This window comes from Macaca mulatta, chromosome 1 (genome assembly GCF_049350105.2).
Source record: "Macaca mulatta isolate MMU2019108-1 chromosome 1, T2T-MMU8v2.0, whole genome shotgun sequence".
Classification (NCBI taxonomy): domain Eukaryota; kingdom Metazoa; phylum Chordata; class Mammalia; order Primates; family Cercopithecidae; genus Macaca; species Macaca mulatta.
In genome coordinates this window covers 76,594,422-76,604,126 of record NC_133406.1, presented here as the reverse complement: position 1 = coordinate 76,604,126, position 9,705 = coordinate 76,594,422, and positions in this window count along the sequence as shown.

The window sequence follows — 9,705 nt, the reverse complement described above, 5'->3', positions numbered from 1 at the left end:
CCATGTGTCACCTCTTGCACATACTGGGGGTTTACAGCCCCAAAGCGTTGGGTAGTGCCACACCTATGTCTCTGCTGGGCTCGGTCCATGCTTCAACTCTCTTGGGTTGAAGTTGCATACAAGTGATCCTACAGTTCGCAGATCTTAGGGTCTGCCCCACTCCCATGGCTTCACTGGGCATTGACCTAATAGGGTTTATCTGCAGTGGTTACATCCATGTGGCAGATTTCTTCCTGAGTTTCCAGGAAGTCCACAGCATCCTTTGAAATCTAGGTGAAGGCAGTCGTGCCCCCAAAGCTCTTGCATTCTTCATGCCTGCAAAACTTGAGTCATGTGGATGTCACCAAGGCTTACTGCTTGTGCCCTCCAGATAACTGGGTTAAGCCACATCTGGGTCCACTTCAGCTGTGGCTAGGGTGCCCAAAAAGTACAGCACCAGAATGTAGGGAGCAGAGACCCAAGGTGCCTCTGAGCAACAAGTCGATGGAGAGAACCCCAGGCCTATTCCCTGACACCATTCTGCCCTCCTAGAGCTCTGGGGCTGTGATGTGAGGGGCAGCCTTGAAGATCTTTGAAATGCCTTTGGGGTCTTTCTCCCATTTTCTTGATGAATAGTACCTGGTTTCCTTCTATCCATGGTAATCTCTTTAGCAATCAGTTGTTTGGCCACACCATTAGTATTCTCTTTTTCATTCTACATGGTCAGCCTGTGAATTTTCCAAATCTTTCAGCTCTGCTTCCTCTTTAATTACAAATTTCATTTTTAAGTCATCTCTTTGCTCTTGCATCTCACTGTATGCGGTTAAAAGTAGCCACGTAGGCCAGGCGTGGTGGTTCACACCTGTAATCCCAGCACTTTGGGAGGCCGAGGCGAGTTGATCACTTGAGGTCGGGAGTTTGAGACCAGCCTGGCCAACATGGTGAAACCCTGTCTCTAATACAAAAATTAGCTGGGCATGGTGGCAGATGCCTGTTATCCCTGCTACTTAGGAGGCTGAGGCAGGAGAATTGCTTGACCCTGTAAAGCAGAGGTTGCAGTGAGCTGAGATCATGCCGCTGCACTTCAGCCTGAGTGACAGAACAATACTGCATCTCAAAAACAAAACAAAACAAAACAAAACAAAACAAACAAAACAAAATGAACACATTTAAAAAGTAGTCATGTAGACACATGAATGCTTTGCTGCTTAAACAGTTCTTCCATGAGATATCCTAGTTCATCATTCTTAAGTTCCACATTTTATAAAACCCTCAGACATAGACACAATTCAGCCAAGGTCTTTGCTATTGTATAAAAAGAATTACCTTTACTCCAGGTTCCAATACCTTCTTCCTCATGTCCATCTGAGACCTCATCAGAACAGGCTTTACTGTCCATATTTCTACCAAAATTCTGCTCATGACCACCTACCTATTCTCCAAGAGGATTCAGACTTTTACCACAGCTCTCCTCTGCATTGGACTGTCACCAGAATTGTCCTTAATTCTTTGCACATGACAATTCAGGCTTTTTCTAATATTTTCTTCCAAACTTCTCTAACCTCTACCTTTTACCCAATTCCAACGCCACTTCCACATTTTCAGATATTTGTTATAGCAATAGCCCTACTTCTGGCTACCAATTTTCTGTATTAGTTTTTTATTTCTGTCGTTACAACAGAATATCACAGATTGAGCAATTAATAACAGCAGAAGTTTATTTAGCTCACAGTTCTGGAGATGGGCAGTCCAAGAGTATGGTGCTGGCGTATGGTGAGGGTCATGCCATGGGAGAAGGATGGACAGTGGAAGTGAGCATACAAGATGGAGAGGGGAATCCGGCTGAACTCATCCTTCTTTTTAGAAGCCCATGCCCATTATAGCAGCATTAATCCATTAATAAGGGCAAAGCCCTCATGACAGAATCATCTCTTAAAGTACCCACATTTTAATATTGTTATAATGACAATTAAATCTCAACATGAGTTTTTGTGGGGATATTAAAATTATAGCCGTTAATCCATATATTTTATGCTCTTCAAGAGTCATACCTGGATCTGACTGAGCCATGTAGAAAAGGAATCCTGGGTCGCTGAACTTAGAATGATCATACTGGTTCTGCGACATTAGCAAGATGCAATATTGAGTTGTTACCTTTTAAGTTAGTAGTTTGAGGGTTATGAGATGGAGCAAATGAATCACATTAAGCAAGGGCTCATTAGGAATTCTATACGAAAAAGAGGAAATGCATGTGTTAGGAGCAGCCATAAGATGGAATATATAGTTGTTAACTTTTTGGCTGTGGCTAATTCCAGATTTTTTGAAAACATCTCTTTTCAGCCTGACATATATTTCCAGTTTTATACATGATCCCAAACACCTGGCCCAAGTGGATTGAACCAGAGGCAAGTACTTATTCCAAGGCTTTTGCCAGACTCTATTCTATAGCCAGAGCTGTCAGTCTATGGATAAACACCTGATCTGGGCATAATGAAGTGAAGTACGAAAGTCAAGAATGTGATCAGTTCTCCAGAGAAAAGAACATTGAATTAGGAGCAAGTCACAAATCTCCGACTTCTATTCAAAATTTATAAGTGTATTCAGCCTGGGATAAGCCACTTTATCTCTCTGGACCTAATTCTCTTCATATGTAAAAATGGGGGTTTCATATTGAAATATGAATTTCCAGGGTGTTTTCTATGGAATGTGAATGATCATCATGCAAGAGGAAAAAGTAAAAGCTTTGTTAGATATGTGCTTACTAAAGTTTCTTTGTAATAATACTTCTCAAAACATTTAATATAATATTGTGCTTCATGAACCTTCTAGAAAGACTTCAATATGCAATATTTCTTTCTTTTATCCCAGACCATTGTTCCCACTAAGCCTCTCACAGTCCATGTTTCCATGGAACACATTTTGAGAAATGTTGGATAAGATCTTTTCTGAGATCCTCTGCCGCTCCAAAATACCATGGATTTCATGATACCAACATCCACTGACTTATCGAACAGCCAATGAGGAAGAAAGCATTTAATATTGGACCGACACCATTTGAAAACAGCCCCTTATTTCAGTTGGAAATCTTGTAAGGCACCTGGATCTATTGCTTGTACAGTGCCAAGCAGGCAGCTTGACTGAATTTTTGTTCAGATCAGGCAAGCCTGTTGGCATTGAGTAGACACGGAGAGTGTGCATTCCTGGGCTCCTTTTCCATTAGCCACACAGCAGCTGCAGTCCATGGCTGAACTGTTCTTCATCTTCAGTGGGCATGTGTCCAGCAGCATTGAAGGATATAGAAAGGAAAGAGAGGAGAGATGTACTCCCTATTAGAAAATGAAGGACAGCAAACTATTGCCTTATCCTTAACTGAAGGAATCCTGGAGTGTGTACCCAGAATTTCAATATCTGAAGACATTTGAACGGTCATCTCATCCAGCTACTAACTGGATATTTCACATCTTATTGCCACTGTGTTAGATATTTGTCTTGATAAGAAACACATTAACTACAAAGCAAACTAATATACCCATAGATATCTAATAGGCAGAAAAGTCTCCTTTTGTTTTGGGTTAAAATGTGACTCCCTACAGATTTCATTTGTTGCTTTAGTTCTTCCCTACAGGGTCATTTGGAATAAGCCTAATCCCCTAATCACATGATAGCCCTAAAAGTCAGAAGTCGAGTCACCCTGTAGTTGTAAAGATCAGATAAAATTATGCCAGTCAAACTGCTTTGCAAGTGTTCAATGGCATAACAGACAAATAGAGAATATGATGGTCAGCATACATTACAACCTTTTTTTCTTCAGATCTCAAAGTTTGGGTACACAATTCTTGCCTAGGTCACTGGAACACTTAATATTAAAAGGATATCTCTATAGTGAAAGTATGCAAGATACGTAACATAATGCTTTGTTAACATATGCGTACATGTTATAACTGACATTGAGCACTTAGAAATCCTCAAATATATATACAACAGCTGAAGTAAAACCATACACTGACAGGGAGTTACTGTCTGAAGGTGAACCATATAATGAATTCTGCAATGGTCAGTTGGTGAGGCACTCAGAGGAGGGGCCCAACCAGGGATTTGATCTAGGGCATCGTTTGATCTGTGGCCAACTTGGTCACAGATATCGATTACAGCAAATTCTATGAGATATGCATATCATTAACTTAGTAACATAATATTTTGTCTCTATGGTGTTTTGTTTTTTTAAGTGTATAAATGTAGCTAACATGTGTTTCTGCCAGTGAGAAAGATTTTTTTAGGTGAATCACCATAAAACTTGGGGGGAGTAAAAAGCTTTCAAATGTTCTCACTACAGAAACTAAATATGCATTAATCAATTCTTTTGAAGTTTTCCATGAACCATTTTATACCCTAAACCCAAGGGACTTTAAAAAAAACCTTTAAATTCCTATAATTACATTGAAGAGTTGCTCATTTAACTCAATCTCTTCTCAAGACCTAAAATGCCAGCAAAATAGCAAATGTTTTTAAAATCTTAGGTTTAACAGGTTTTATTATTCCTTCTGTTCAGATATATACTCCTTCTGTTCAGAGAATTCAGTATATTTTGAGACTGTTCTGGGAAAAACTTAGATCAAATACTTCTTTTTTCTATTTTGATCATTTTAAGAGATCATTTTTATTAAATCTCTTGTTTTATGTCAGAAAATGGGTTTATTATTTAATGAATTGACCTCAAACTATCTTGCCTTTCCTAGGACAAATTTTCGCTAATGCCTTATCAGAAAGAAATTATTAATTATTCTTTGTGCTAAGAAAGTCACATACTTTCCAGCAAATACTCTGAAAACAAAAGTCTGGCAACCTCTTTAGCCTTCTTCATTTTTTTCTCAGAAATTGAATTTTGTTTGATTTATTTGTTGAAATAGGACTGAAAACACCACCTAAAATACTATGAGTGATCTGGAAATATATATATGTAGAACAACATGTATCTAAGTAAATTCAATAGGCCTCCATCATTATCTAGTAAAGTTTTCTACCCAATGTAGGAATATAGAGGATTCCTAAAAGGTAAATATTCAATTTTGGTTTCTTCCATTCATCTGTTGATGATAGATAGATGATAGATAGATAGATAGATAGATAGATAGATAGATAGATAGATAGATAGATAATCGGTAGATTCTGACAGGAAACACAGGTCTCTTAATCAGAGGACAGACTGTTACTCACAGAGCATCTTAGCATAGGTTTTCCAGTACCACACAGGCAACAAATTGAGAGAAAATGTTCACTTGAGCATTTATCAGGGTTGGACTACAGGAGAGGAGCTCAGAAATTATGAGTTTCAAAGTTTATACAGAGTGCCTGGCATATGGGCCTAACCTCCCTTCCGGAAAAAGGAAGTCCTTCACTCTGGACTGTAAACAAATATTCCTGGGTGGGGTGGAGGGAGGAAGTTTCTTACAACCTCGGAATGTAAGCAAGTGGCTCCAGGGTAGATGTTTTTAAAACTTGTACAATACACATCATCTCTTCCTTCCAAGACATGTTTTCTATTCAGTCATCCTTGAACCAAGTTCACCAGTGTTCTTTGCTCACAAAGCCTGGACCGTACAGAAACATGGAAATATTCATGGAGTTCCAAACACTGTCTATCCATTCATTTATCCAAAGTCTCTTGAGCTCTTTATAGAGCTTCTTCTACACATACACATATTACACATATTTAAAGTATAAAAAAGCTATAAAACCTGACCATTTTCCTTGGCTATCCACAATATACAGTTTGCATACCATACCTGCAGTGGCAGGGGCTTTACTGCTTCACAATGCAATTCATTCTATTTTTGAAACATTCACATTGTTAACAAATTCTGTCTTACGGTATACTTAAGTCTGATTCTATGTAATTTTAATTTTTTATTGATTTATTTTAAACCCTCTAGAATAACTTGAAAGAATCAAACACTAGTATAATTGATAGATTTTAAATAAATTTTATTTAACTTTCTTATTAAAAATAATTTCTGAACATCTCACCATCCTGATTATTTACGCAATATATGCTCTGGTTTGCCAATGATCCACTTAAAGTATGTTTCTTAAAAAATATTCTAGGCCGGGCTCAGTGGCTCATGCCCGTAATCCCAGCACTTTGGGAGACCAAGGCGGGCAGATTACGAGGTTCAGGAGTTCGAGACCAGCCTGGCCAACATGGTGAAACCCCATCTCACTAAAAATACAAAAATTAGCCAGGTGCGGTGGCAGGCGCCTGTAGCCCCAGCTACTCGGGAGGCTAGGTAAAAGAATTGCTTGAACCCAGGAGGCGGAGGTTGCAGTGAGCAGAGATAGCACCACTGCACTCAAGCCTGGGCAACAAGAGCAAAACTCTTGTCTCAAAAAAAAAAAAAAATATACACACACACACACACACGATATTTTTTTTTACCAGTCCAGGATGCAGAATAAAATGACTACCTCCTTTTATCTGTATGTGACACACCTATCTTGGCAGCCTATCAGACTATTTAATTGTCTTTAAAAGCTGTCTTTTCTATATCTAAATAAGTTACTTATGAGGAATCTTGGCTTAGTACATAAATATTGCTTGAAAATAACCATCATGAAATAGTAAAAATTATTATCAGAGATTTTATTCTGCTAAAGTTACTCTTAATTATATGCACCATAATTCAAATAATGCTTTGCACTTTCTCATTAGTTCATCTGTTGAATAGTAGGTTGCTTATAAATGTTAATTGAACCAACTTAATTTTATGCCTGCGATAACTGGACAAATTTCATAAGATAACTCTATTTAATATATTCATAGTTAACAATAATATGTGTTTTTTAAAAATAAGTATTTTCATTTATCCTGTCTATATTTAGTCTGACTTTATGAATAGACATCATAATAATTTTAACTTGAATCTAATTTCTATTCATAGTAGAAAGACAAGATCTACTTAAGGTGAATTGAATATAAAAATTACTCTGAAGTTATAAAAAAATACTTTAAACTCATTCGGACAAAAATTTAGAAATCATTCATAAACAAGTATTTATAAAGTACTTGTATGTTCAACATACTGTTTTGGGCAACGAGGATTAGACAAAATTATCTGGAATTGTGGACAAAATCCTTATGGAGCTGGCCTTCCTTGAGAAGAGACAGAGTATAAACAAGACAAAGTAAATAAAGTTTATTGTATATTAGATAATGGTAAGTGCTAAGGGATAAAGCTAATGCAGAGAAGAGAGACAGAAGGGCGAAAAGGTTGAGGGAGTTGGAAATTTAGATAGATTTAAAGGTGTTCAGGAATCTGTCATCCTAATGTTGACCTTAATTTCAAATTCCATATCACTTTAAAATTAAAGAAAGCTTTTAGAAAATTTTCTTTAACAATTTAGTTTGTTATTGATGTTGTCGCTTTTTAATTCAGAAATTCTGTTTACTGTTTTCTAGCCATGTCTCCCTCCTTGCCGACTTTCCCATTATAAGATGTGGACAATGTGGGAAAATTGAAGGTCCCCATTTGATGGGAATTCCTAACAATTTTGCAAGGGGACACAAATCACGTTAGAAAAAAATCTCTCAGTCCAAGCAACAAAAAGCAAGAATGTGTGAAAATATGACAACTTGGAATTAAAATGTGGAAATCACAGATGTTCTAAGGCTGTTTGTGTTTAGCCACGACGACATGAAATTGATTCAGACACATTTTTCATTTTTTTTTTATCCTAGCCTGGCTTTCCCCCACTCTCTAGTGCTAAGCCCATATATCTCTGTGCTCTCTTATGTGTGCTCAGAGAATGCAAACTTATTTGAACACTGGCCTGAACAAACCAAAGCAAGGAGGACAAATAGACTTGAAGTAAAATCACACATGATCTTCCAATTCCAAAGTGAATTGTTCTTGAGTTATTCCTTCCCCTGGCACAAGTAATTTGTGAGTTGATTAAATGCAGATTTGTTTTAAAATGACAACATTACCTTTTTGAAGCTCTTTTGAGAACTAGGAGATAATGGAAGCCTGATTCTTGCTATTTCAGTGGATTCGCCTTTAGAAATTCTGCACAAAACTTCATCTCTCAGTTCACATCCCTTCTCCATGTAGCCTTTGCTAATCAAGCCAGTCTACCTTGAAATCTCTATCTGCCCTTCCTCTGGCATTTGTCCTACATGTCTGGATTTGTTAAATGTTCATGTTTTGCTTTATTCCTCTCATACGAAAGTTTCTTAAAGACAAGAACCTTTGTTTAAGCATTTTCCATATCCTTCGTCGCACTTAAAACTTAAGGGCTGCTCGATAATTACTTCCTAGTTGATGGACTGATTATTCTTTCTACTTTGCTTGGAGGCACCCTTTGTATTCAACATGGTCATAGTGCAACATCACTGTGAATTTTTGGGAAATGACAGCAGCAGCTAGACCAACTGGAGTCCTGGCCATAAAGGTAATGGCCATAAAGGGGAAAGAGAAGGCTTTTAATCAAGCCCTCAGGCAGCTGTATTTCCTAAGAAGAAAATCACAGACAAAGCAGACAGAAATAGCTTTAACTTCAATCAGAACAATTTTGCTGGGTTTTTTAAATTTTATCTTTATTTTTCTAACCATGAGCAATTTAGGAAGAACTTCTGGCAGAATTCTAATCTTCCAGCCATACTAAAACCCACAGGAAACAGCCAATCTAGTGCAAAGGCAAGCCATGACAAAGGCCGACCCAGGGAATGATCCAAAAGTAAATATATATTGGAGCTTTGGAACATAAGATTTCGTTTTCTTTGTTAGCAGATCTACCTCCTCCTCCATGACGTTTATCTTGGATTCCTATTTATAAGGTGGAGTCTCAGTGAATACTGTCCCCAAGTCTTGTGCTGAAGAGAAGGAGCTGTGTAAAATTATTACTTGAAATGACTACAAATATGTCTTCTACTTAATTCTAGAAGGTTTTTAAACTATTTTTTGTTATTTTTGTTATACTTTAAGTTCTGGGATACATGTGCTGAACGTGCAGGTTTGTTACATAAGTATATACGTGACATAGTGGTTTGCTGCACCCATCAACCCGTCATCTACGTTAGATGTTTCTCCTAATGTAATTTCTCCCCTAATCTCCACCACCCTACAAGCCCCAGTGTGTGATTTTCCCCTCCTTGTGTCCATATGTTCTCATTGTTCAACTCCCACTTATAAGCGAGAACATGCAGTGTTTGGTTTTCTGTTCCTGTGTTAGTTTGCTGAGAATGATGGTTTCCAGCTTCATCCATGTCCCTGCAAAGGACATAAACTCATCCTTTTTATGGCTGCATAGTATTCCGTGGTGTATATGTGCCACATTTTCTTTATCCAGTCTATCATTGATGGGCATTTGAGTTGGTTCCAAGTCTTTGCTATTGTGAATAGTGCTGCAAGAAATATACATGTGCATGTGTCTTTATAGTAGAATGATTTATAATCCTTTGGGTATATATCCAGTAATGGGATGGCTGGGTCAAACGGTATTTCTGGCTCTGGATTCTTGAGGAATAACCACACTGTCTTCCACAATGGTTGAACTAATTTACACTCTCACCAACAGTTTAAAAGTGTTCCTACTTCTCCACATCCTCTCCAGCACCTGTTGTTTCCTGACTTTTTAATGATCATCATTCTAGCTGGCATGAGATGTTATCTCATTGTGGTTTTGATTTGCATTTCTCTAATGCCCAGTGATGATGAGGTTTTTTTCAAATGT